We start from the raw sequence: 27,567 nt of genomic DNA, 5'->3' as shown, positions 1-27,567 counted from the left end.
TGTCTGTGAGCCTGCCCTGGGAATGGTGAACTAGGGCTGAGGTCGCAGAGCCACTGTAAGAGGTGAGATTACAGTGCAATCCTTTGTGAGCAAGACTCGAAGGTCAGGAGCCAGGGGCTCTGTTCTAGCGGCAGACCTGGTGAGACCAGAGCTGAGGAGGAAGAGCGGGAGGAGGGTCACCGGGTGCCGGAGCGTGACCGCAGGGCATCCTTTGGGGCCCTGTGCGGGGAAGGTGAGGCCTGGAGCCTGACTGGGGCCCATCAGGAGATGGCAACCACACAGGAGGTTAATAGGGAAGGTTGATTATGAAAAATGAGTAACTAAGATGAGAGAATATCTCCAAGGCAAAAGGAGGCTGCATCGTTCCCTAAGGCTGAGGACGTCTACGCAAAGAAGGACACACTTGGAAGGGGTTTGAACCTCACTGGAGGGGTGGGTTGGCCACTGGGAAGCAGAGAGGTTTACTGGTTCAGCCAGGCTGGACTGGGTCTGGAGGAGCAGGACAGGCCACCCTCGGGAGTGCAGCTGTCCTGAGCTAACGTCTGTGTGTGCAAGGGGCGGCTCGGAGGCACGTGACCCACCTGTGCGTGGGCTCTGGTTACTGTGTCGAGAGGGCCCCAGAAAGGCTATCACCAGGTCAAGCCTGCAGGGCCACAGAGGGACTGTTCTGAGCTGTGGGGAGGCAGGGGTGGGGGCTGGCTGGGCTGGGGGGTCAGGTTCTTCGATGTTCTCACACCACCTCCAATGGGCACCGGAAACCGCAGTTAACCCCATCCTGCAACATCCTCCCAGCACCCTCTGCTAAGAATGCTGTCGACCACCCTCCCAGGCTAAGGTCCACAGCCCTTTAATTTGCACCAGCTGCCTGCCTGGCCTAACCTCCCCGCGGCGACAGCTAGGATGCTCTTCAGGTTATGTGCTCAGTGCCCAGTACAGGGCATAAAAATCAATGAAATCTCCATTCCTTCCTCTTTCTCCCAGGAAAGAAACACAGTTCGTGTAAGACTTCTCAAACTAGACTCCATCTGCAACCTTTATGATTTTTTGCCCTATTCACAGTCCGCCTGTACTATGATTTATTTGTTTTTTTAAAGAGTTGAGCCACTTTTTAACCCTTAACCAAATGATTTGAAAACAGAAGTCTGTAAGGCTTTAATTCCTGGAAAATCAATCAAACTTGCTTCAGAGAAGGGAAGTGCAAATCCATTAAAAACAATCTTTTAAAAAATCAGGCTAGATGCTGTGGCTGGCCAAAGACACGAGCAGGAAGCCTGTTGCTTCTTTGTTAAAAGGAAGGAGTAGCAAAAAGGACTGACCAAGAGTCTCATTAATCGCATCGGAAGGACTGAAAGAGAATTGGAAACGGAAAAACATTTCCTTACCCAGTATTCCGTGGTTTAACAACCTGCCACAGGGCACCTAGAGCACCCCGGATACACTGGGACAGCCTGGGTTCACAGAGAGACCTGCACTTGGAGTCAGATGCATCTGGGATGAATTCCTCCCTTGTGACATGGGGGCAAAATATCTAGCTGTTGCTGGTGTCCATGTCAAATTGTTGGGAACTTAAAAAAAAATATGGGAAATGTATCTCAGGCCTTAAAAATACTCCTAAATGCAGAAATTTATGTGTGAGTATGGAGTACAAAAACAAAAGGAAGATGAGGGAAGTGAAAAGACACGTGCACAGAGGTGTTTGTTCTAACGTTGCACAAAATAAAAATCCCAATCTCCAAGTCCCAAAAGAGAGAGTTGGTAAGATAAATTATGGTACCATCCCAAAGAGAAGCAATGTGGCTCTTATAAATGATGTACATTTTTCTATCTTACTAGCAAAATTAAAATTTTCATATGTTGATGAGGTGTGAAGAAATGAGGTGATACCTCATTATAGTTTTGATTTGCATTTCTCTGATAATTGGCCATGTTGAGCATCTTTTCATGTGCCTGTTGGCCATCTGGATGTCTTCTTTAGAGAAATGTCTATGAAGGTCTTCTGCTCATTTTTCCATTGTACTGTTTGTTGTTTTGTTATTGAGTTGTATGAGCTGTTTGTGTATCTTAGAAGTTAAGCCCTTGTCAGTCACATTGTTTGCAAATATTTTCTCCCAGTCTGTAGGCTGTCTTTTCATTTTGTTTATGGTTTCCTTTGCAGTACAAAAGCTTATAAATTTGACTAGGTCTCATTTGTTAATTTTTTGTTTCTATTTCTACTGCCTTGGGAGACTGACTAAGGAAACCATTGGTACGATTTATGTCAGAGAATGTTTTGCCTGTGTTTTCTTCTAAGAGGTTTATAGTGTCTTGTCTTATATTTAAGTCTTTAAGCCATTGTGAGTTTATTTTTGTGTATGGTGTGAGGGAGAGAATTTATTTTTATGAAATTCTGTGAGGAATTTTAGCAGGAACCTTCCAAGGTCATATATGTAAACACATACACACAGACACACACGTGAATTGACCAGAAAGAGTGTTTCCATCTACAACATAGGTTAAGGAGGGAAACCACATGACACAATATTATGATCCCAGTCTTGTTAAAGGGGGTCTATATCAGTGTCCATGCTGAGAAAAAATAACCGGACAGATACACAGAGAAACACCAGCAGGGTTTTTCTCTGTAGTTTTAATGCTAATTTTTATTTTTCTTTTCACTGATCTGTGTTTTCCAGTTTTCTACAATGAACAGGAGAAAGAAAGAAAGAAAGAAAGAAAGAAAGAAAGAAAGAAAGAAAGAAAGAAAGAAAGAAAGAAGAAAGAAACAAAGAAAGAAAGAAACAAGAAAGAAAGAAAGAAAGAAAGAAAAGGAAAGAAGGAAAAAGAAAGAAAGAAGGAAAAAGAAAGAAAGGAGAAAGAAAGGAGAAAGATTGGAAAGGAAAGGAAAGGAAAGAGGGAGGGAGGGAGGAAGGAAGAAAAGAGGGAAGAGGAAGGAAGAAAGAGAAAGAGAGAAAGCAAGAGAAGACCCCGAGCCGACGTGGACAGGGATGGCTGTGAAGAACGTAGGTGTCCAGCACAGGTAGGCATCTGACACATCTTGGTTGCTCTGTCCTCGCTTTCCCTGGTCGAGGAGAAGTGGCCAGGTTCTCCTGGTTAGACTCTTATCACCCGCGTCCTCAGAGGCACCTTCTGGCCCTCGTGTCACCTACAGAGCAAGCCGTGGCCTCGGACACTCCGGAGGCTGCAAGCCCTACAGCTGGTCCTTCCAATCTCCTGGGTGTGCAGCTGCGGGGAGAGGAGGAGGCCGGAGCGCAGCCATTTTGGCCTGGCTAAGCAAGTCCCGCTTTTATTAGAGACAAATCTAGAAAAAAAAAAAAAAAAAAAAAAAACCCCTCAACCTGGGGAAAGATTTCTATTTAGAGCTGGGAAACTAGGCCACTTGGAAGATCAGTGACCTACATTTCCTGCTATAGAAATTTAAGATGAAATAGCGATTATGAGTCCTGCTGCGTGCGGGCCTTGAAGCTCCATCAAAGGGTAGGCAGAAGGAGAAAGGAGGAAAGGGAGAAGGGAGGGGATTTTAAAGAGCCTCCGTATTTGAAATCTTTTTTAGCCGAGCTAATGATATTTAATCTCGGAGGGAAAAAGGGTCTCCCAGCTGCGTATTTGTTTTCCTGGAAGAGCAGTGTTTGCTAACCGGCGGCTCCTTCAGCAGGTAAAAAATCCGTTCCCATTCTGAGCCTGTAGGAAAAATGGCAACGTCCCCGGGCTCCTGCCAGCCGCCCACAAAGACCAGTCCTGGTGCCTCACGCCGGCCGCCAGCCGCCCGCCCTTTGCTGTGGACTTCTGAGAAACCGTTTGCTTGATCTCACTGATCTGAGCTCTTTGCATCGGCCCTGTGGAGCATCCAAGGTTAATGGGCTCTTGGGGCTTGAGTTCCGTGATTCTTGGTGGTGGGGGTGTGTGGTTGTCCAGAGGAAATAAAAAAATCAAATGACAGCCACGTGCAGGACTTCTTAGGACCCAGAGCTGCCTTGTCCTGGAGGCTGGGGTGTCAGGGCCAACACCGAGACGGCGATAACTGGATGGAAAACACAGAGGTCCGTGATCGTTCCATCCATTGTCAGTTCACACCGGGGTTCTCTGTGATTGTTCAAACGTATCCGTGGTTGCCATTTATAATATTCCCCAATACCTAGCTCTCTCCAGATTCTGGTTTGCTGAGCATCGCCATCTCCCACGCTGGGGGTTTGCGTCACTGTAACGCCGTGGAAGTAATTGACAGGCGTAAGCTTTGAAGTGTGGGTGCTGGGTCCCCAGGCCTCCTTCCCCGCCACCGCAGCCAACCCAGCCGCCCTGAGTGGAGACCAGCATCTTAAGAACAAACAGCCCTTGTCAGCCTGGGTCCCAGAGTGAGGACACCACGGAGCAGAACCTCGCCAAGCCCAGCCCAGGCTGGGCAGGTCGTGCGAGCGAGAAATCACTTTTTTGGTTGTGTTCGGTCGCCGGGCTGGGGGCGGTCTGTGGGTCTGCGCCCAGTCCTAGTCCTGCTCAGGCCTTCCTGGGCAGTTTATATTCTGTCTACACTTATTTTAATTCTCTCAGTAAATCGCTGTGCTGTTTTCAAGATGAGGGAAACTTGAGGTTTGAGGAGGTCAAATAACGTTGCTAGTCTCCTCCATGACAAGAACTCAGGTCATCTCAGGTCTGAAGTCCGAGTGAGCCGTGAAGGGGCCCCCACAGGCGGCCTCCCGCCAGCCCTCTGATCCCTGTTTTCCCCTCCTGCTCCTGCAACGTCTGCCCTCAGCAGCCTGTACTTTCCTCCCCATTATCTTTTGCTCTCATTCATTCTCTGTTCTGTTATTTTCCTGGGCGGCAGTGCTGCCTCTTTAAAATACAAACCGATCACATTCCCCCTTAGAATAAAATGATTCCTGGGCCCCCATTGCTTTCGGGACAGAATCCAGGTAGGCACGGCCTCCCAGGCCTGCTAGGCCTCGACTCTCCGCCACTATGTCCTCTAGTCCTCCCCGCCCCCACCAGGCACACTCACCCCATTTGTTGTGTACAGACTGGTTGCTGGCACCCAGAATCCCCCCGACTCTCTCTTAACCGTCATTCTTTGCCTGAGATATTCTCTCCTGCCTCAAATGAGCAGATTTTATCCTGCCCTTAAGGAGTCATCTGAGGAGTCACTCCTCTGGGAGGCCAGCTGAGCCGGGCCATTCTGGGTGGGACCCCTTCCTGCAGGACAGTGGGCCCTGCCCTGGGCTCAGTGGGCTGGAGGCCCCTCTTCCAGCCGGCCCCTTTCCACCCCAGTCCTGCCCCCACTGTCCCGACCACACCCTGGATGTCAGGACCTGGAATATTCCTCCCAGAGCTCCCCAGCCTGCTTCCAGGGCCTGAGAGATGGCCAAGGGGAGGCCATTTTTTGGCAGAGGAATGTGATGTGAACTTACACTTATGGACTGATATGCTTGGGACGCCTTTGGTGATGTCACATGAAGCCAGGGTGGGAAGAGAAAGGAGGTGAGCTGGGGCTGGGAGCGCCCCTCTCCTGGGTGCTACAGATACTGCTCATGGCCTGCACCTACTTCTGAGTTTCATTCCCTCCCTCCCTCCTTCCTTCCCTTCCTTCCTCCCTCCCTCTCTCCCTCTTTCCCTCTCTCCCTTCCCTCCCTCCCTTCCCTCTTTCCTTAATTGTGGTAAAAAAAAAAAGCACATAACACACAATTTACCATTTAGCCCTTTTCTTTTTATAAAGAAGGAGATGCTAACGCTCTGGGTGGAGATCTTTAACACGAGCTACACCGGAGGAATCTTGGAGGTCAGATCACACCTGAGCAGCCAAAACCAGAGAGTTTGATTTTGGTTGAGAAAGAGTTACGTCTGGATTGGTCAGAAAGCAAGGTCAAAAACAGTGCCTTTGAATTACTGCCAGCACCTTGAAATGAGACTTGCAGGTTGAGGTCCACAAAGGGCTGTGACACAGGTTAATCCTAGCCAGGTCCCTGTGGCTGAATGTTATGCCAGGGAAATCACCTTTTTAAATGCCTCTGCTCCTTTCCAGGCCTGGACTGGGCGTATCCCTGGTCAATATACTTTACGAGAGACAGTGACAAGCTGGAATTTTCCAGAGTAAGGTAAGCAGGGGTCTGGACGGGTGCCACAGAAGAGCAGGAGATGTTTGCTCTGAAAAAAGACCCAGGGGGCCTAGGTAACTGTCTTCACATCCGTATTATATATAATTCACAGAGTGAAATACTGCGTAAATCACTGCGGGAAGAGTCCCTGATGCACCATGAGTTGGAAGAAGCCGGTTACGCAACAGTATACTTGGCGCGCTCTCGTGTTCTGTTTAAAAATGCTAACAAAGATACACTTACGATGCATACGTATGCACGTATGCGTATCCATATCAAGAAATGAGTGGGATATGCTGTTTCAGAGGTCGGGCAGTTTGTAAAACTTATACTTTCAGTTTACAAAACTGAATTTTCTTTCATCTCTCCATCCAAATTCACCTTAGAACAGGAGCGCCCTGTTTCTCTGAGGGTGGAAAAACAGAAAACTTGCCACCTCAGGGCACTTCATCATTTTTGGCCTGAGCTTTGATCTTTAGGGGGAAAGGACAGTTGACCAAAGGTTGTCACCATGACACTCTCTCCACGAGGTGGCCGGGGTGGGTTGCGTATCTGGTCAAAGAGTGTCTGCTGGCTCCGTCCGTCACGGACCTCCCGCGGCTGGGTGGGGAAGGGAGCTGCCCCACTCTTGGTCCAGGTGGACCTAGCACGATGTGTGTGCCCGCACAGGGGTCTCTGCCGGGCAGGGATGTAGATTTCCTGGGGCCATGATTGTTTCACACTGCTTTCCTGTTGCAGAAGCATCTCAGAGGAGTGGCCTCATCTTCTCTCTTTCTCTGACAGTCCTGTATGAGGCACTACTGTCTGCTTTCACCCCCAAGCTGACCATTGACCCTTTGCTGGCGACAGAGAGAGCCTGGGTCCTTTTCCTTGGCCCTGGGCCCTCAGGGAGTTGATAATTATTGATGGTGATGGGGTAGTCTACCCTCTCATTCTTAACTGGTGAGGGAGACACTTTGGCCAGAGCTCTGCCTTCGGGAATCTGAAATCAAGGGGAAAGCACCAGCCCCTATATTCAGAGTCACCTTTAATCTCCAGGGAGGGTCTATCCATCCCTGTAGAGGGGGAGGGGCACATGGTTCTTACCCTTCCTCTTTCTAACCAAGGACTCCCTGCTCCCCCAGCCCTCCTCTGTCATCACTGTATGTACAGTGCTACACTGTATGAATTGATCACAAGACATTCAAGGACATGAGGGTTGTTCCCCATTTTTTTTTAATACAAACCGTGCTTCTTGAACATTCTTGTGCGTGTCTTTGAGACATAGATGCAGGAGTTTCTCTAGGATTGTGGGATGATAAAGAATTTGTATACATCTAGTCTTTTCCATGATAGGTTATTACAAGGTATTGAATCTAGTTCCCTGTGCTATGCAGTAGGTCCTTTTATTTATTTTATATATGGTAGTGTGCATTTGTTAATCCCAAACTCCTAATTTATTCACCCCATCTTTCCCCTTTGGTAACCATACGTTTTTCTATGTCTGTGAGTCTATTTCTGTTTTGTAAATAAGTTCATTTGTATCATTTTTTTAGATTCCACATATACACGATATCATATGATGTTTGTCTTTCTCTGACATACTTCACTTAGTATGATCATCTCTAGGTCCATCCATGTTGCTGCAAATGGCATTATTCCATTCTTTTTTTAATGGCTGATTAGTATTCCATTGTATATATACCACATCTTCTTTATCCATTCATCTGCCAATGAACATTTAGGTTGCTTTTGTGTTTTGGCTACTATAAATAGTGCTGCTGTGAACATTGGGGTGCATGTATCTTTTTGAATTACAGTTTCCTCGGGATATATGCCCAAGGAGTGGGATTGCTGGATCATATGATAGCAGTATTTTTAGTTTTTTAAGGGACTTCCCCACTGTTTTCCATAACTGGCTGCACCAATTTACATTCCCGTCAACGGTGTAGGAGGGGTCCTTTAACACCGTACTCTTTTCAGCACTTATTATTTGTAGACTTTTCAATAATGGCCATTCTGACCAGTGTGAGGTGATACTTCATTGTAATTTTGATTTGTGTTTCTCTGATAATTAGTGATGTTGAGCATCTTTTCATGTGCCTGTTGGCCATCTGGATGTCTTCTTTGAAGAAATGTCTATTTAGGTCTTCTGCCCATTTTTTCATTAGGTTGTTTGTTTTTTTTTTTGATATTGAGCTGTTTGTATAGTTGGGAAATTAAACCCTTGTTGGTCTCATCATTTGTGAATATTTTCTTCCACTCTGTAGGTTGTCTTCACTTTGCTGTGCACCTGGAACTAATACAACATCATAAATCAACTCTACTTTAATTAAAAAAATTAAAAAATTAAAAAAATAAAGAATTTGTCTGATATTTGGCAACAGTTCCTGGCACAGAGCTTCAAGAACACTTGGAAATTCCTAAGTGACTAGAGTGTCCTTGTAATGCTAATGAGGATGCTAATGAGGTGACTCCAGGTGTGTCCCTAGACAGACAGGGTGGAGGCTGGTCATCAGAAAAAGCAAGTGTTAGAGAGTTGGGATTTTCAGTCCTTTGACCTCTGTGAGAGGTGGGAGACTGGACATTGAACTCAATCACATGGATAATGATTAATCAATCAAGGCCACGTAATGTAACCCCAGTAAAAACCCAGGACACTGAGGCTCTGTGAAGCTTCCTGGTTGGGGGGCACACTGATGTGTGGGGAGGAAGATACGCCCTGCACCAGGAGGAGTGGCGTAGAAGCTCTGAGTCCCGGGATCCTCCCAGACCTTGCTCAAAGCAAGGCCAACACTAACTCCAGGTGGTTAGTGCCAGAATTGGACTACAGTGCACCCAGCTGGGGGTGAAAACAGCACGAGGGTGTACACCTAGGAGTGAAACTGCTGCTGGGGTATTTTCCAAAGTGACCATTTCACACTACCATCCGTACTGCATAAGTGTTCCAGTTAGTTACACAGTACACTGGTTCCTCCTTGCCCTCGACAAATGGCAGGCTTTTTAAATGATGCCAATCTGGTGGTGTCATTGCCTTCTTACTGAAGCTTTAATTGGAATTTCTCTTTTTCCCAAGGAGATTGAACATCTTTTCATATAGTCATTGGCCATTCAGGTTTTCCTCTTTTATAAAGTGCCTATTTATCTCTTTCGTTGATTTTTTTTCTGTTGAAATCAGTGGGATAAAATTTGTCATCTTTTTCTTATTGATTATGTATATATGGTATTGATTTCTTTCTTGACTTTTCCACTTTCATTCTGATGCCTTTTGAACAATTTTAATATAGTAGTGTTTACTAATCTTTTTCTTCATGGTTTGTAGCTTTCTAGGTCTTGTACAAGGAATAAATCTTTACCTTCCAAGTCTTAAAGATCTTTTTCTGTACCGTGTTCTTAATTAAGCATTTTGATTTTCACATCTAAATGTTTAATCTACCTGGAATTTGTTTGTGTACATGCTGCGAGGTAAGGGCCCAGTTTCATTTGATTCCATGTAAATAACCAAATATCCTGGCACCAGTTACTGATTAGTTCTCCTCCGCTGCTAAGATGCCAGCTTTACTGTAAATCAGGTTTTCACATATGAGAAGGTTTGCTTCTGGTCTTCTGTTCTTTTTGTTTTAATTGAGGTATAATTGACATATAACATTATATTAGTTTCAGGTGTACAATATGATTCGCTATTTGTGCATATTATGAAATGATCACCGTAAGAAGTCTAGTTAACATTCATCACCATCTATAGTCACAGAATTTCTTTCTTGTGATGAGAACTTTCAAGATGTACTCTCTTAGCAACTTTAAAATATGCAGTGCAGCATTGTCAACTACAGTCACCAAGCTGCACATTACATCCTTCTGAGTGACTTATTTTATAGCCGGAAGTTGGTACTTTTTGTCTCTCTCCATCCATTTCGCTCATCCTCCGCCCCCCCAGCCTCTGGCAACCAGTCTGTTCTCTGTAACTGTGAGCTTTGTGTTTTTGTTTGTTTCTTTGCTTTTGTTTCTTAATTTCACATATGAGTGGGATCATATGGTCTCTCAGCATCCAACCATGTTGTCACAAATGGCAAGATTTCATTCTTTTTTTTTTTTTTAATTGAAGTACCATCAGTTGCAATGTGTCAGTTTTGGGTGTGCAACACAATGTCCCCGTCATGCATATACATACATCTATTTGTTTTCATATTCTTTAAGATTTCATTCTTATTGCCGAATAATAGCCCATTGTGTACATATACCACATTTTCTTCATCCATTCATCTGTTAATAGACACTTAGTTTGTTTCCAATCTTGGCTATTATAAGTAATGTTGCAATAAATATGAGATTTTTTGAATTAGTGTTTTTGTTTTCTTTGGCTAAATATGTTGGTCTATATGTTGACATATTTCTTATTCTAACAATCTCCCCTTCCACTCCCCTCCCCTCCCCCTTCTCCAGAGGCAACCATTCCAATATGTTTAACGTATAGGTTTTCTTTTATATGCATTCTTGGAAGATAGATATTATTTTTTGGTGGGAATACTTTTTTTTTAACTTACTTATGATGTGCTATGTGGATCATTCTGTTTCTTTTTATATTTAATTATACGAATGCTTAATCCATAGGTTTGAGGCAGATTATTTTTCTTGCAGTCCTTAGAGGGGTGAATTTATTCCTAGATCACTCTTATACCAAGGGATAGCATTTGGGGTCCCATCTTTTTGTTGGGAGTCTCCAATTACACACTCTATTTTGAAGGGCACTTGGGCTTTGCTCTATCAGGAGGAAAGATAGGGAGGAAAAGGAATTGGGCAGGCAATCAACCCTATTTACTACAAACACTAATATTAAATAAAAATCACATTCATGTAATGAATGGGAACATAGTCCAAAGTGAGGAAAGGCAAGGGCAAAGGAGTAGGAACAGATCCTTATAGGTTTACCTGAAGACACGGTGGGAACTGACTTACACACCTCTTTCTGCATTAAGATTCACGCATCATTTTCTCATTCTAGAAATCTTCCTTGAGTTCTTTGCAGTGTGCTGGTAAAAGGTCAAATAGCAATAGCAAAGCATTTAATTCCTGTCCTTTAAAAATATTACTAGTGTATGGTAGAAGTAATATGGTAGAAATGAACACACTCCAACTCAGGTGTGAAAAAACATCTGGGAATCAGTTATTGCCAGTATTGGCAGAGATTGAGGATTCTGCAAAAGCATTCTTGCGATTCCTTCCTTCTCGTTGTTGATGAACTTGTTAGGGTAAATACTAGAAGCAGAATCGCAGGGTCAGATATATGCCGGTTTTAAATTTGGAGACTTATTACCTAATTTTTCTTCACTTACTCTCTCATCAGCACAGTGTGTGTGTTCCTTTTCCTCCATACCCTAGCCAACACTATCTGTAATTAATTAAAAAAAAATCTTTGTTCATCTTCTAGCTGAAATATTGTTTTAATTTCCATTTGTTTTGTTACTAGTGAGCTTGAACATCCTTTTCAATTTGCTTTTCTTTAATTTGTTTGTGCATGTTCTTTGAGAATTTTTCCATCAGGGTGGTTTTCCCCTCTTCTTTGATTTGTAAGTTATTTTTGTGTTAAGAATCTCAATCCCTTGTTGATGGCAGATGAGTGGAACGATTGACAGCTTGGGTTTTCCAGATGTGAGTTTGTACTAAGTTTCTCAAATTCTGCTGTCGCTTCTTCGTCTCTACGTTAGTTCATATTTGACAGGTGTAAATATTACTGCTTTCCTCTCACACCCTCCACCTTGACTTCAATCCTTCACGGATCATTGGGAAAGATGGTACTGGTAGTAGCCAAGAGGATTGGATGACTTTACATGATAGTGACTTATCCAGACAGGGCAGGAATCATGAAGAGAAGAAACAAGCAACATTTTGGTGGGGGAGGCAGATGTAGAGAGAGAAGACTCGGGGTGGCTGCCACACTCTATGGGATATGGGGAAGATAGATGAGCTAAACATTTTTTAAAGAAGTTTTTCTGAGTGTTATGACCTCTTTGTAGGCTCTTACTCCACAAGAGCTACTTAGTATATAAGATTTGTTTTCTTTTTTTATGGTTTAAAACATTTTTTTTAAATTGTGGTAAAATGTACACAACATAAAATTTACTGTCTTAACCGTTTTTTTTTTTTTTTTCCTCACATCTTTGATTTCATTTCAGCAGTTTCCAGAAAATACAGTCATGGAGAAACATATTTCTATTCAATGGCTAGAAGTTTCAACTCAGTATATAGCTCAAATTAATTCTCAGTGTTCTATTTTAAGTCTCTTCATTAAAAGACTTGCACAAGTCTTTCTATTCCTTAATATAAATTGTTGTGGTCTCTGTGAAAACTGCTGCTTGATTTACAGAGTAGATTTTATTACTGAACTTCAAGCCATTTTTTAAAACCTGAAGTATGGTCAGTTACAATGTGTCAATTTCTGGTGAACAGCACAATGTCCTAGTCATGCATCTACATACACATATTTGTGTCTTAACCATTTTTAAGTATACAGTTCAGTAGTGTTAAGTACACTCACACTGTTGTGCAAACAGTCTACGGAACTTCTTTCATATTCCCAAACCGAAACTCCATACACATTAAACAGTAACCCCCATCACTCCCTCCCTCCCTCAAGCCCCTGGCAACCACCATTCTACCTTCAGTCTCTATGAATTTGCCCACTCAATGTACCTCATGTAAGTGAAATCATACAATATTGGTCCTTTGTGATTGGCTTATTTCATTTAGCATAAAGTCTTCAAGTTTCACCCATGTTGTAGCGTGTATTCGAATGTCCTTCCTTTTTAAGGATGAATAGTATTCAGTTGTATGGATATATCACATTTTATTTTTAAGATTTATTTTCTGAGCTTTGATTCAGAGCCGTATTTCTTCATTATCTACCTTTGTGTGACACTGGATTTAGAGAGAGCAAGAAGGCTCACTTGACCGGGGAATTAACTGAGATGGAACACGTAAGGTGTGTGTTGCAAATATTTCCCCCAGTCTGTTATTAGTCTGTGCTAAGTTTATGGCAATTTGCCATGAGGGAAAAATGGTTTTAACTCAAGTATTTTAAAATAATATCTTCTAGGCTTGTGTCATTTGGGAAGTATTTGTCTGTAGGTAACAGAAGACACAATGTAGAAGGGCTTAAATTATAACTGAAAAATTGTGCTCTACACGGGAATTTGACACAACACTGTAAAATGACTATAACTCAATAAAAAAAGTTTAAAAAGACAAGGAAAAAAAACATGTTGGCTCATATAGAAGGAAGTCTGGTGGTGGTCCTCAGATCCGGGACTTGGATCTTTTCATCTTTCTGCTCCACTTTCGCAGTATCAGGGACATCTTAAGGTTGATTTCTCTTGTGGTTATAAGATACCTGCCAGTAACAGTCAGGATTTTGTCCCTGTCCTCTTCATGTTCAGGGGGACAGCGAGGAGAGAAAGTCTGGCTTGCCCTGAGCATCTCTTTTAAGAGAAGGAATTTTCTTCCAAAAAACATCCCATCAAACTGACAGCACAGATCTCAGACGGTGTAGGTGTCCTAGATCTGGAGCCATCACTGGCAAAAAGGAGGGGTTTTCTGCACTTGACTTAAATCAAAGTTTCTCAAGGTGTGGTCCCCGGAGGGGCAGCATTGGTGCTTCTTTGACATAAACATTCTCAGGGCCCCACTCTAGAGCTACCGTGCCAGGCATTCTATGACTTGACAGGCTGGCCAGCTGGTTCCGATGCCCCCTCAAGTCTAAGATCCACTGGCTCAGGGCCCACCACGGGAGCTGGGTAAGTTTATGTCCCCTGAATCACATGGGCTGCTTAAGGGAGGGACGGACTCCTGAACAAAGCTGAGGTTCTGTGAGGGAGGAAGGGAGAAAAGGATGCTGGCGAGGTATTGACAATGTCCACTATGTGGGACAAATGTCTATAATTCAAATCCCAGATAACCTTTTAAATCTAACACTTTAAATGGAAGAATTAATACCTGCACAGAGTGGAATTCTCTAATTGTGGAAAGGCATGATGTGATGGTATCTCATGGGCAAACGATGCTCACAACTCTGTACTTGCTTTTTTCAGGTAATTTATCAGGGAGATTATGTCAACACCCATAAATCTCTTTCATTCTTTCTAAAAGCTGTATATTTTCCCATTTTATGAATGTTTCATAATTTCTTCCATTGGTCTCCTGTTGACGGACCTTTACGTTATTTCTAATCTTTTGCTAATGTAAACAGTGCTGCAGTGAATGAACATCTGTGTCCACATATCTCTGCAAGAGCGCAGATATGTAGGAATTTCCAGCTCAAAGGGAGGACCATTTTAAATTTTGATAGATATTTGCAAACTGCCTTCCACCCAGTGCACCAATTTCCATTCCTACCAAGAGTGTAGAAGAATGCCTGTTTTGAAACAGACTCACAGACATAGAAAACAAACTTGTGGTTACCAGGGGGAAAGGGGTAGGGTGGAGGGATAAACTGGGAGCTCAGGATTTGCAGCTACTAGCTACTACATATAAAACAGATAAACAACAAGGTCCTACTGTATAGCACAGGGAACTAAATTCAATGGCTTGTAATAGCCTATAATGAAAAATAATATTAAAAGGAATATATATGTACGTATAAGCATATCACTGTGCTGTACCCTAAAAACTAACACATTGTAAACCAGCTATACTTCAATTAAAAAGAAAAATGCATGCCTGTATCTTCATCCCCCATCAGCTGCAAGTATGAACACACTTCTAGATCTCTGACTATCTGATAAGCAAAAATATTTTCATGTACTTCTGTCTATTTGTTATCATTTAAATTGGCATTTGCTCATTTATGAGGAAGGCTGGGTTCCTTTGTCATATTTTCTTATGATGCTTAAAATTCACTTTGACACATTTTCCTCAGGGCCAGACACATGGACATTCATATTTACGTGGTTTTCTCAAAGATTTCTGGCTTCAGCGTCATGCGAAGAAAAAAAGGCTTCTCAACTCCAAGATTTTAAAGGAATGTTCTAGTAGAAAAGAGATTAAATAAAGCGCCCCTGGTGTGGTAACGAAGATCAGTGCTGTTCTATTTGCAAAAACTTGGCTTGTTCAGAACTTTTCAGGAATGCTTGTCTTGGGCACCGAGAGGCACAGGCAGACTTCCTTACCATCCGGAGGCCTGGGCAAAATGGCTGTTAGCCCTTCCATTGAGCAATTACCCAGCGCATCAGGTCTGAGCTTTAGGTGGATACCCGAGTTCTCTGTAAGACGAGGTGTTTTACAGCGCCAGCCTGGGGCTCTGATGGAATCCCCCACAGGATGCCCCCTCTCACCTGCTGTTGTTTGCCTCCCATTTCTAGGGCCTAGTTGAACCTCTGTAGGTAGCTTTCAAATACCAGATCCTCTGGGGCTTGTTAAAGTACTTTATCAATGCCCATCTTTCTCGGCAGGCGTGACCTTTAACTCAGCTTTGCTGTCACTACCTGACTTGGGGTAACCTCCAAAGGAAGGTTGCCATGGCGATCCTGCATTCAGCTCAACCAAATCTGGCTTCTGTATCTTATTAAATGTTCCCTGAAAAGGAAAGCACACAGAGACACGGAAGAGGAGGGTCATTCACACGGAACCGCGATGTTCCCTCCCCCTCTCCCCCTCCCCAATTACCAGCCTCTCTTCCTCCTTCTCCGCCATGACTCAGTTCACTCGAGGCCCCTCTTCTCCTCTTCCTAATCCCAGCTACCACGGTAAGTGCTTAAGTTTTAGGACGCGAGGGGGTGGGGGGTGGTGATGGCAAATGTCAGTTTGCCTTTCAAAAGGCATTTTTGCAGCTCAGATCTAACAGCACCGGCAAATGTCAAAAGCAGATGTATAATGAGGCCGTGTTAGAGACACTAATTGGATGGAAATTCTTCTCTTTTTTTCTTTTTCTTTTCTTTCTTTCTTTTCTTTTTTTTTTTTTATTGTGATGTTTTCCGCCTTTTCCTGGGGAGTCTGTTTTCACAGTGGATCTCATTAAATCTGAGGAGACAATCTCCTTTCAACTACAAGCTCGTGCCCCTTGTTCTGGGAGAGGAGCTGCAAAGTACAATTGCTCCTGGGGACTGTCAAGAGATTGTTTTGTATTCACCCCTTGGCTAAAGGAAGAGGGATGGAGGCAAGAAAGATGCGAAGCTCACAGAGTCTGCAGGAGGATAGATCAGGCTCTCAGTTTTCCGCTAACAGTCAGTCTGGCAAAAGGGATGACTGGGCGTCAGGGAAGATGAAGGCTGCTGTCAGAAAGAGGAGGTGCTGCCCTCGGTCCCCGAGTGGCCCCCACCTTCTGAGAGGAGGGGAGGGGTGGGATGCTGGGCAGGCAGAGGAGGGGGCTCTGCTGGCCGGCGTCGGGGTCCTCGCCTCCTTCCAGAAGCTCTTCTTCACTCTGTAAGTTTGCTAGGGCTGTCGTGACAAAATGCCGCAGACTGGGGGGCTTAAACAACCAAAGTGTGTTTCCTGCCCATTGTGGAGGCTGGAAGCCTGAGATTAAGATGCTGGCCGAGCTGGGCTCTCCTGAGGCCTCTCTCCTTGGCTTGCAGACAGCCGCCTTGTCCCCGCGTCCTCACATGGTCTTCCCTCTGTGCGGGTCTCTGTCCTACTGTCTTCTTCTAAGGACGCCAGTCATATCGGACTAGGGCCCAGCCCAGCGAATTCACGTTAGCTAAATTACCTCTCTAAGGTCCTGTCTCCAAACACAGTCACATTCTGAGGTTCTGGGGCTCAGGACTTCAACGTATGAATTTTGGTGCAGCATAGTTCAGCCCCTAACACCCACCTGTTCCTGACCAGTTCTCTTTTCTGGGCCACTCTTGCCCCTGTGCTGTATTTGTAGGGGGAAACAGCCAGAATTCTGTTCTGGAAGCTTGTCTCAGAAGCGGGCAAACCAGAACCATGTCTGGAACCTCATTTTTACCCGATGTCCATTGCTGTTATGACAGGATGCCAATAAAATTTGATGTTTAAATAATATAATAACCTGCTGTTGAAAATATGATAAAATATAATGTTCCAATAAAGTCATCAAAGTCGTAGATTCATGGTTCTCTGTTCTTCTCTTCGGTTGCGCCCAACAGAGCCCTAATTAATACATTGCCTGCAGAATTATTTTGTTGTTCATCCATTCCTGGTGATGGGTGGTCCTTCCAGGCAAGAACCCCCACTGTTCTCCTCACCCTGTATCTTGAGCACCCTGCACAGGGCCTGGCACACGGTGCGTGCTGCAAATAAACGGTGAGTCAATGCATTCTTATGCCTCCCTCTGTTAGAAAACAAGTGACCATGGCCTCAGGTGCTTCCAGGGCAGGTCAGCATCCCTTCCCGCAGACATCCAGGAAATCCACCCACAAGTGCTGAATGGGGAGCCCTTCCCTAGAGAGGGGCCCCGCTCCCCCAGCAGTCTGCTTCGGCCCCAGAATTAAACACTGGTTCTTCTTTTTATTTTCTTAAGGACTAACACAAACATTGATCTGTTTAAAAAACTTCACCAAGGCTTGAAGGAATTACGTGAAAGAAAATAAAACCTTGAAACTGGCTCCGGGGCTTCACTTCCTGCAAAGTGCTTCATCGGCACGTCTCGCAGGGCTCCTATCTCCGCCCCCCAGCCCGCTCCCCACGACAACCTTTTTGCGGAGCCCTGGGCCTGCCTAAGTTACGGCGCCTCCCCTTCCACAGCTGTCAGTCTGCTGTTCAAGTCCCCTCGCCCCCCACTCCCACCCCAGTTCCAGAGCCCCTCAACCCCCGTATCTGACTAGGTTGGTGATATCAAAAATCAGCTAGCAGTCGGAATCATCTCTGAAGAGATATTTCTTAACTCCTGCAAAGATCTTCTTTGATGTTATCAAAACTGGAGATCCACATCCCAGGAGGAGAGTTTGCTTCTGGTTTTGTTAATCCAGATACTTACATGAGACTTGCATCTGCACCCCGTGAAAGAGGCAGCAGAATGGTCTTTCCCAGAATCGGGGAACCCTGCCCCAAAGGAAAACCACATTTGCTGCCCCAAAGCCACTAGAAGTGAACGCTTCAGGCTCTGATTTCTGGGCATCCGAGCCTCAGAAATATTGGGGTTCAGGGTCAGAGAACTGTCTTGTAGATCTCTTTACCCATCAGTGAAAGCCAATGTGACACTCTAAGACAGTAAGGCACAGTGAGCTGACCTGGAAAGGCTCAGCTTATAGCAAAGCGCCGTGAGACTGCCCAGTGAGGAGAGGCTGGCACAGAAACGGCATGGTCTCGGGCCCCCAGTGCTCACCTGGGTGACTCAGAGCCTGTGCCCCATGCAGAGGCAGGCCTGCGAAGGCTGAGTGGAGTGGGGAGGGAGAGAGGGTACCAGAGTTGGCCCCAGTGGTCCCGACTCTTCCACCCATGTCCTTCACTCCACAAACACAGGACAAAATCAGGGCCCACTGGGTCAGGTCATAAAGACAGGGCTTCCCTGGGGACGGGGACAACAGAGGCCTATGTCCTGCTCTTCAGAGGAGGGGATGGAGTTTGGAGAACCCCTCCCCTAAGGCTGCCTGCCCAGGAGGAGGGGCGAGGAGATGGGCTGGGTGAAGCTGGTGGTCGTGAGGATGGAATTAACTAAGTTTTCTGTGATGTCAGCTCTCACCGTGTGCCGGACACTGTGCTAAGGATTTCACACAAATGTTCCTGTTCAGTTCTTAGGGGCACCCGTGAGTTTACAAATAGATACATGGGAGCTTCTGGGAGGCCCGGATCACACAGCTAGGTTGAGTCACGGCAAGAATTTGAGCCTAGATCGCCTGACTCCCAACTTCCCGTCTCAAGGATTCTGACCACGAAATCACAACTCTCTCCCCTGGCTGGCAGGATGAGGGCTCTCCTGTGCGGGTCTGGGAAACTCACACCTGAGAGATGAAAGCTGAAAACCTAGCAAAGGCTTCACTGGGACAGTAGCCACAACCTCCTCACTCCCCAAGGGACCCAGGAGTCTCGGGATGCCTGTCCTCAGCACATGGTGTGGGCTGTGTCAGATGAAGGAAGGTGTCAGTTGCAAGGATTCTGAGTTCCTTAGGAGCTCGCTGTCCAAACGGCCAGGATCTCTGGGGAAGGTGAGCCATGTTCGGGGCGTAGAGGTCGGGGCGATGTTCACTCCCCACATCCCCTGCTGCCTATTCCAGCTCACACCCTGCCTTCCAGGGAGGGGGGTCCTGGCTTGTCCCCACCGTGATCATAGGCTGCCTCATTTCCAACCTTCTCAAGCTTGGATCTCCTAAAGAGGCTGGAAAACAAACCACACCTGGGCTGCTGCTGGGTGGTCGCCTGGAGGGTGGGGGCATGTTTTTAAAAGACATTGGCTGTTTTCAATCCCTTGATAATTCCTATTTTTGCCTCCCTTACTCCACTGCGATTATCTTGCAGCCCCCCAGCAGCAACAAGTATGTCAGACTCAACAAATCCAACAGAGTCCCGTGGATGACTGTGCTTCAGGGGAAGTGAGAACCCCAGGCAGAGAGTGTGTTTATGGAGACATTAAGGGTAGAACCTGGAAGCTGGGTGACCATCCTCAGCTCCATAAGCTCCACCCAGAAGAGCAGAATAACTCCTGGACCTTCCAACAGGCATAGAAGCAGCAGAGAGCTGGACGGAAGGGGACCTTGGAGAGGAAGGAAGAGGGTGCTGGTAGATGCCTGAGTTGACACTTACATCAAGGACCAGAGGGCACCCCCATCCCCAAGCCATGGCACCACATAAGTCCCCAGGATTTAAGCAGCCTTACGGGGAGGTGAGGAAATTCTGAACTGATAGAGGAGTTTCCCCTAGCCCTGAGGAGTGATGGCTCAAAGTAGAGATAAACTTGAGTTATAGAAAGATGAGGCAAGTTTTATTAGTTGCACACCAAATTGGGGACTGCGGTTCGCGTCTGCAACACACGTTTTAAGATTTAAAAGCTCTTTGTTCAGGTGGCAGAACTCCGGGCTTGTTTACAGATTAGATGTTGCAGAAGGAGTGAGAGGCGGTCCTGAGTTAGGGAGCAGGGGACGTGGACTTTCATGCGCAGGTGCAGAGTGGGGATGGGGAGAAGACACGTGGCAGGGGGTGCTGCTTCTTGGTCCCAGGGAAGAGGGTGAGGAGGCAGGGGCCAATGAGTCAGCTTAACACACATTTTCTTGGACCTGGGCTCAGTAGCGAATTTTCATTTTAGAAGCAGGAGATGGTTCTGAGCCTGGGCAGCCAGGCCTCTTCCTGGGACCACGCTCCAGCTCAGCTCAGCATCTCCCACCTCACACCACTTTTCCACTTTTATAACCGTGTGCACGAAACTCGCTTACATTGGCACCTGCTGAATCAGCCGCTGATAAATAGCTTCTCGATGAAGAACTCTGATGGGTGTGCTCTGTGATAGGAGAACCTGAAATGAGTTGAGCTAAGCCTCATGGTGGGTGTCGAAGAAAGAGAAGAAACAAAAAAACAAAAGAAAGAAAGAAAGAAAGAGAGGAAGGAAGGAAGGAAGGAAGGAAGGAAGGAAGGAAGGAAGAAAGAAAGAAAGAAAGAAAGAAAGAAAGAAAGAAAGAAAGAAAGAAAGAGAGAAAGGAAGAAAGAAAGAAAAGAAAGAAAGAAAAGAAAGAAAGGAAGAAAAGAACCAAAGAACTTCCATGATTTTTTCAGCAAAGAAAGTCCCTGATCCACCTTTTCAAGAAATCCACAACTTTATTTTTAGGATAAATTCATTTAAAATGTATACTAAAGAGCTAAAGTCGTCTTCTTTTAATTTTCTTATACCTTTCACCCCCATCTTGAAAGCATCAGCAGGCATACACCAAACCGACGCAATGCCTTCCGCGACCCCCTTCAAATCAAGCAATAAACAAGGCATGACCGCCTCGCACCCGCCGTGTGCCTCCTGCAAAAGAAAGGCTGCTTCTGGCTGAAGGGTTCTAATAACTCTCTCTTCCGGAAATGATTCAGATATGGGCCCCCTTGAAAGTCCACCTTCTGTGATCACCTAGGGGGTATAGTCGGCCTAATGCATGCAATTATGAGAATGGTTCTTATTAACAATAAGCCCAGTAGCTTTCCATAGTAAACCTGATTCCTAGCAAGAAACTGGGAAACGTGTTCATGACTCTGGGTCTGCCAGGACCCTTACAGTTAGAAGGTGAAAAATGGATCTAAATCCTTGGATTTCCAGTGGTGATGCTTAGAACCTTTAAATTCTTCAGAATCTTCAGAGTTTGTCCTTCAGAGGAAAAGGAAGCCGCAAGTCTTCTTAAGATGATTTCATTTGGGAGAAAAACAGCCTATGTTGCTGAAATAGGTTTGAAAAGCATGTGACCAGGGCGGCCAAGGACGGACTGTAAAGCCCAAAGTCTTCCCTCGAAAGCAAAGATGTCAGTGTGGGGTTTTTGATGAACTTTGGCCTTGACTGGGGGCGGGGGGAGGGGGTCTTTATCTGAGTCATACGATACAGTGTTGAGGAAGCCAGTCCCATCCAGGTGGCCATGATGCCATCGAGGTTTCGTTCTTTGACTGCTTTGACTGCGGGTCATGGCTAGAGAGGGGTGGCTTTTCTTGTCAGCCCTAATTTGAGTTAACTAGTACGAGTGCTAGGCTGGGCTGTCCCAGTTGAAAGATGTAGCAGCTGTGGGGGGATGTTCATAGGAGCAGCCGCATCGCCTTTTCCTGTTCAGTCTCAGCGCAGCCTTTGGGGCAGGAACATTGGTGTTCTTGCTCTGCCATTTGCTATCTCTTTGACCTTGGCAACTTACTCTTTAAGCTTCAGCCTCTTCATCTGAAAAGTGCAGAGAATGGAGCCTACCTTATGAAGTTATTGTGAGAATGGAATCAGATACTTCACATCTAATGTGCAGCGTGATGCCTGGCCCAGAGCAGGATCTCACTGCATTATCTCCATTATCATGGTTATCCCAAGAGTGGATGGCTTATAGTGCAGGGACAGAGAAATGCTGGGGCTGCACGGAAGCCCTGTGAGACATTCCAGTGGGATGTGTGGCATGGAAGCACGGTGCAATCATTCAGGGATGAACTCCAAGTTCTCTCCTGCTGCGTTCAGGAAGGGCTGGGTCTCCTGCTTACTATGCCCAGTGGTCCTTGGAGCTTTACTGAAAGGGCATGAACAACATGGCTCCGTTAGGCAGCTTTTACATCTTCTGGGATTCTTCCTCCCACACTGGTCTTGGGAAGCTGAAGTTGGTTCAACTGTGTCCAATGCTATGAACTCCATGAAATTCAGCCCATTACAGAAGCCAAGATGCTTAGTGGATTTCCTGGGGGGGTGGGAATGGTACAAAATAACTTAACAGAGAATGGCTTGGAAGAAGGAAAAAAGGCATTTTGTTCCTTCTAGGAGAATGTTGAACACTCAGTCCAAACACCCCCGTAACTAATTTGTTTCTTTACACCAAGCAGACATCTTTTAAATTAAGTGGAATACAAATGAGTCTTGTTTTGTGCCATTAATTTCAATGGTTTTACACAATATTTGAGTCACTGGCTTTTCTTCTCCTTTGGAGGCAGACCAAATTAGGCTGAATCTACTTGCATTAAAAGCCATCCATGGGACCCAGCCAGCCCCATCTTACAGATGGAGCACCATATGTTTTGGCTCACCCCCCACCCCACCCCCATATGGAGCAATAACACGCAATCCAAGAATAGGATGCACCATTGCTCTACATCTGCATTTCTGGTTCACCTCTAACCTACATGCACTTTCCATTCGGGACAGAGGTAGGCAAGTGCATCTGGAAAAGATTCAGAAAGATGTGGAGAGTCTGAAGGGATGATTTTTGATTTCTTCGGTCCCTTCTAGACTCAAGACCTCAAATGCAATCAGCTCCGAGAGCTTACTGCATCCATAATACGGCACTTGGAAGTATTCCATTTTCACTTTTCCAGGAATATGTTAGGCCTTTTAACTTGAAAGCATAACATTGGCTTTTTGTTAAGGCCAGGAGGCTCTAGAAATAATAGATTTAGTGTTTTGGCCCAATCAAAAGCATTTGATCTTAATTTGCTGCTTCTTGAGGGGAATCTCAGACTGGAAAAACAAAGAACTGTGGCTCAGAAGAGACTGATAAGCAAGGCATCTGAATCATATCTACAACTAGAATAAGCTGACTGTTTGAAGAGACTTGATGGGAGGAATAGACCAAAGGGAGATAAGAGGAGAAACACCCATCTTCCCGTTTATTCAAGGTGGAGTGCTTGAAAGAATATGGAACAGGGACGTCTGCTCTTTTCCCTGCTGTTGACCTTGAGCGAGTGCTAGGACAATGTTCCTCACCTGTGCAGTAAGGGGTCAGGTAGAACCGGTAAATGGATTTCATCTTTCGTGCCATCGTGCGCTGACGGGTGCCGGCTGAGGCTGGGATTTGTGGGAGGCGTGGTGAGATGAATTCTGTGTTTGCCATGAGCCCAGGATCCGAGAGGGAGCATGCTGATCGCTTACCTGGTTCTGCTCCAGATGTCTCCAAGGTCCCTTCCAGCAATAACATTTTGTAACTATGATTCAGTTTGTTCAACAGTTGACCTTTAAAGCCTGGGCACCATTTGGAAACCGCTTAGTGACTGAAGAAGGGCACTTCAGCATCCAAATCATTCTCTAACACCAGGAGTGCCTCTGTGCAAACTCCTGTTTCCATCCGCCTGTTGCCGTGCCGTTTTACTTCCTAGCTAGGGAACCGTTCTAGCCACAGACCATTTGATGTCATGGAAACACAGATGCAGCTAATCTGGAATTCTGATGTTAATAAGATTGTGAGCCAGAAGCAAGAGGCAGATAGTGGAATTTCATCTTGTTTCAGATTGCTAAAGTATGGCCTGCATCTTCTTACAGTTCTTTAAGTTTCAATCAGCCATAATCATGGCTCTTGAGATACCAGATGTCTGTTTTCTGGGTCCTTAGGGACAGAGTTCTACAAATCTAGGTCTCTGACATTGCCTGAACCTATAGGATGGGCTTTCAAGCAACCTGCCTGAACCGTTACCTGTAACAGCATATTGAAACAGCGTATCTCTCTTCTAGCTGAGATGCCAAAGGCCAAGAGCAAAACAAAAGCAGTCAAGCACACACCCTCAATTCCAAAGCCAGGAGCTAGACATCTATGCATGGCTTACAAAGGGGGTGACCTCGAACCAGTGTCCTGACCCCTCAGTCCATCATCCATCTCAAGGGTATAAAATAATTGAAACTAGAAATTGGAAAGTGAGGATATTTTGGGGGAGAATTGTTGGTATGCAGTGTAATCCACCCATACCCCAATCCACATCCTGTAGGGGCGAGGAGCCATCTGGAGGACCACCTAGAAAGCTGTTCTTCCCTGGAATTGGAGGACTCAGTGCTCTGTGTCCTGACATATGTCTGAGTTAGAAATTAAGGCACCAGGGCCAGCAGAACCAGGGCTGCTGAGTGGCAGTGTTGTGAACTTCCCATGAGTTAAATGGATGTGAGATATGACCTAGAGATTCCTGGAAAGAGACTTTGACCAAGAGATGCAATTGGAAGGGTGATGGACCAGATGCCTGATAATCCTTGAGTGCTCACATTTCACTACTGTATACCAAAATGGTGTTTGAAAACTCTGTGTGTGTGTGGTGGGGGGGCATTGTGTTAGTCAGGAGAGACTAGATTTGTGTTTTGAAACAATCTCCAGTTCTCAGTGGCTGAGCACAATAAAGGTTAATTTTGCACACAACTTACTCAGGGAAGGTTGCTATGGAATTCTAGTCCTCATTCAGGGACCCAGATTGATGGAGGTTCCATCATTCTGGAGTTGTTTCATCTGGATCCTGCAGTCTCTTTGTGCACCTCGTAGGGAAATAGACAGCCAGATGGTCATGTACTGGTTCCTCTGTTTTATTCCAGAAGTTCTATGCCACTTCTGCCTACAGTCAACTGGCCAGATCTACTTACAGTCAGGTCCCGTCTAACTGAGAATGGGTGGGGAAGTGTGGTGAGCAGATGGAATGCTTGTTGGCCATTTCTGCCTTTGCCACAGTCTTTTTGAGGTGAGCTTCAGTGCACAGTGATCTGGCTGTCCTCTTGTATCCTTTTCTTTCTCGGGCAGAAGAAAAAGTGCAGCCCAGTTCAGTGACTTACGGGGCTGCCATTGACTTCCTCCTCAACTCCTCTTCTCTGTCCAGTTTGACTCCCAATAGAGGGTGTCAGGAGACGTCCATCGTCCTGGAAAAAGATCAGGAGAAAGCTGAGCTCCACCTGAACAGTCTATGCCGTTGACAGCAATCCTGAGAGACTCTGTAGTATTTCCCGAAAGACTGGACTGGAGACTAGCAGACTTTCAGAGGCCATCACAGACCTTCTGAAGAGGCACCTTGGAAATTGCAGTGGACTTCAACTTACTTGCTGGGATACCTCCGTGTATCAGCTTGAAAGTTAATAACGTCAAGTTGAAAGCGGGCAAACCCCAGAAAACTAGGGATCAGTTGAAGCTGGTAGGGGAGACACGGACAGCCAGCATCAGGACCATCTGGGGGCAGAACACCACTGCAGAGGGGGAGACAAACCTGTATGGAAATGTTATGAAACAAGGACACCTCACCTGGCTGCCCCTGGAGTGGGAGAAATTTGTTCCTGGCAAGTTTCTGGAGATGCATGGCAGGAAGAGAGGATGGGAAGTAATAGAATCTGGGTGAGAAGTGAGATTTTAAAATTATTTATCTTTCCCTGCCACTGGACAAGGAATTCTTGACAGCAGAATGATCTCAAGCAGAATAAAACGAACAGAGAAAAATGTAACCTGAATGGAGAAAAAAAAATCTTTCTAATACTGACGCACACGAGCCTGTTCAGTGGAGAAGAGGTAATTGAAATAAAGAAATTTACTCCATAATAGACAGAGGTGCACCCACATAACCTGTGGTGGGACGAAGAAACCCATAATTGTGATGAAATGATATCTCTTTAATGTTTTACTGGACAAACCTCCTGACCCTTTTAAAATAAATGTCATCGGCACCCCATTCAAATAGCCCTTTTAGAGTTGGCTAAATTATAAGATTTGTCTTCCTCTTATTTGAGGAGAAGCATGACCCCCCTCCTCCCATACAGACCGCAAGGCACTTCTCAGAGACGATCTCAGGCTGTCCCTTGTCACAGCAGAAAGCCTGAGATTTCAATGCACTCAGCGGTGGAGATGTGGTTGTCAATCTGCTTCTACTTGTGAGAATTCACTTCACCCTCTTCTTCCATGCAGCTTTTCAGTAAAGACAAAGCCTTGTTTTAAACTCTGAGTCTCTTTTCTTATTTCCACAGCAAAAATCAGTCCATATAAGGGAGCAAATATGAAAAGAGACTTCATCAAGTAGCAGGGATGTGTCTCTCCCAGGATCTGTTCATGGCTCCCCATACCAGATTGGGGTTGGGAGAAGCATTTTCAATATTCTGTATTATTCAGATGGCTCCTCTGATCTGAGCTTCCATTTTCCTCTAAGGCTTGAGTACATTTCCCTCCAATGGTGGCTGGAGGTGGATTGTCTAAGGGGTGAGGTCGAGGAAACTCCAATTGCTGTGCAGAGAGGGAGGCAGAGATTCAAGGAAGGAATTCTCCACCCAGGTTAAAGCACAGCTCTGCCACTTACTAGCCCTCTGACAAGCTCTGAGCCTTGGTTCCCTTCTCCGTAAAAACAGGGATGGATAATCCTGACCTTAGCGAGCTGATGGAGGAGGGGGACAGTCTAGGCAAAGGACCCAGCGCTGTCCAGTGTGGGGGCTGACACGTGCCAGACACTCAGTAAATGGACCACTCTAAGACTACTTGACGCAGGGACACCAAGTCATCTGGGAAAACGTGCCTCTTCTGGAATGCAATGGGGAGGCAATTGAGGGGTGCTGACACTAAATTAGGGGTGCTGACTGGTATGCAACACCCACATCTGTCTGCTCCATGACTGTGACCGTTCCTGCAGCTCTCCCATAGAGGGAGGCAGAGAAACCTGCCTACTTTGTTCCGGTATGGAAACCGAGGCCAGGGGAACCCATCTGGTGAGTAGCCAGAGAGAAGCGCTTTTGGGAAACTGGGATCACTCATTCATTCATTCATTCATTCATTCATTCAACAGGCATTCTTTCATTATTGGGCACCTACTCTTTGCCGGGGCTCCCAATCACTGCAAAGACAGGCAAGGAGGTGGGCTGAGCTGGGATGGGGGAGCTGAGAACTCACTGTGCACTAGTCCTTGCCCGCTTGGCCTGGGAGAGCGCCTGGAGAAGAAGGCAGTGAGTCGCCTGCATCCATCACCTGCCCTCTGGGGCTGAAAGACTCAAGGTGTCTCATCAGGTTCAATCCCAAGGGCGTCTGAGCCGGGAGGTCTCCTCTTCTCAGTTTACTGTTGAGGAAACAGACGGGGGATGAATTGGCTGGACCCACCCCGCGCTGCGGGCAGTTGCTGTGGAAGAGGGGTTAGGGCTGGGTGGTCTGAAGTCCCCCAGTCTCACCAAAGCAGCAAAGGAGCATGGCTGGAGGCCACCTCTCTGCTGTAA

General features: G+C 45.8%; 1 long non-coding RNA gene across 1 annotated transcript; it reads left to right on the top strand.

Moving 5' to 3' along the window:
* Positions 1–2,886: 2,886 nt before the first annotated feature.
* On the top strand, positions 2,887–7,445 carry LOC116660175. Its single transcript, XR_004315530.1, has 3 exons — positions 2,887–3,849; positions 6,008–6,080; positions 6,193–7,445. It is a non-coding gene; the product is annotated as an uncharacterized LOC116660175 (long non-coding RNA).
* Positions 7,446–27,567: the final 20,122 nt, after the last annotated feature.

Source organism: Camelus ferus, chromosome 27, assembly GCF_009834535.1.
Source record: "Camelus ferus isolate YT-003-E chromosome 27, BCGSAC_Cfer_1.0, whole genome shotgun sequence".
Lineage (NCBI taxonomy): Eukaryota > Metazoa > Chordata > Mammalia > Artiodactyla > Camelidae > Camelus > Camelus ferus.
The sequence above is the reverse complement of the archived record's forward strand: the minus strand, read 5'-3'. Positions and strand labels throughout refer to the sequence as shown.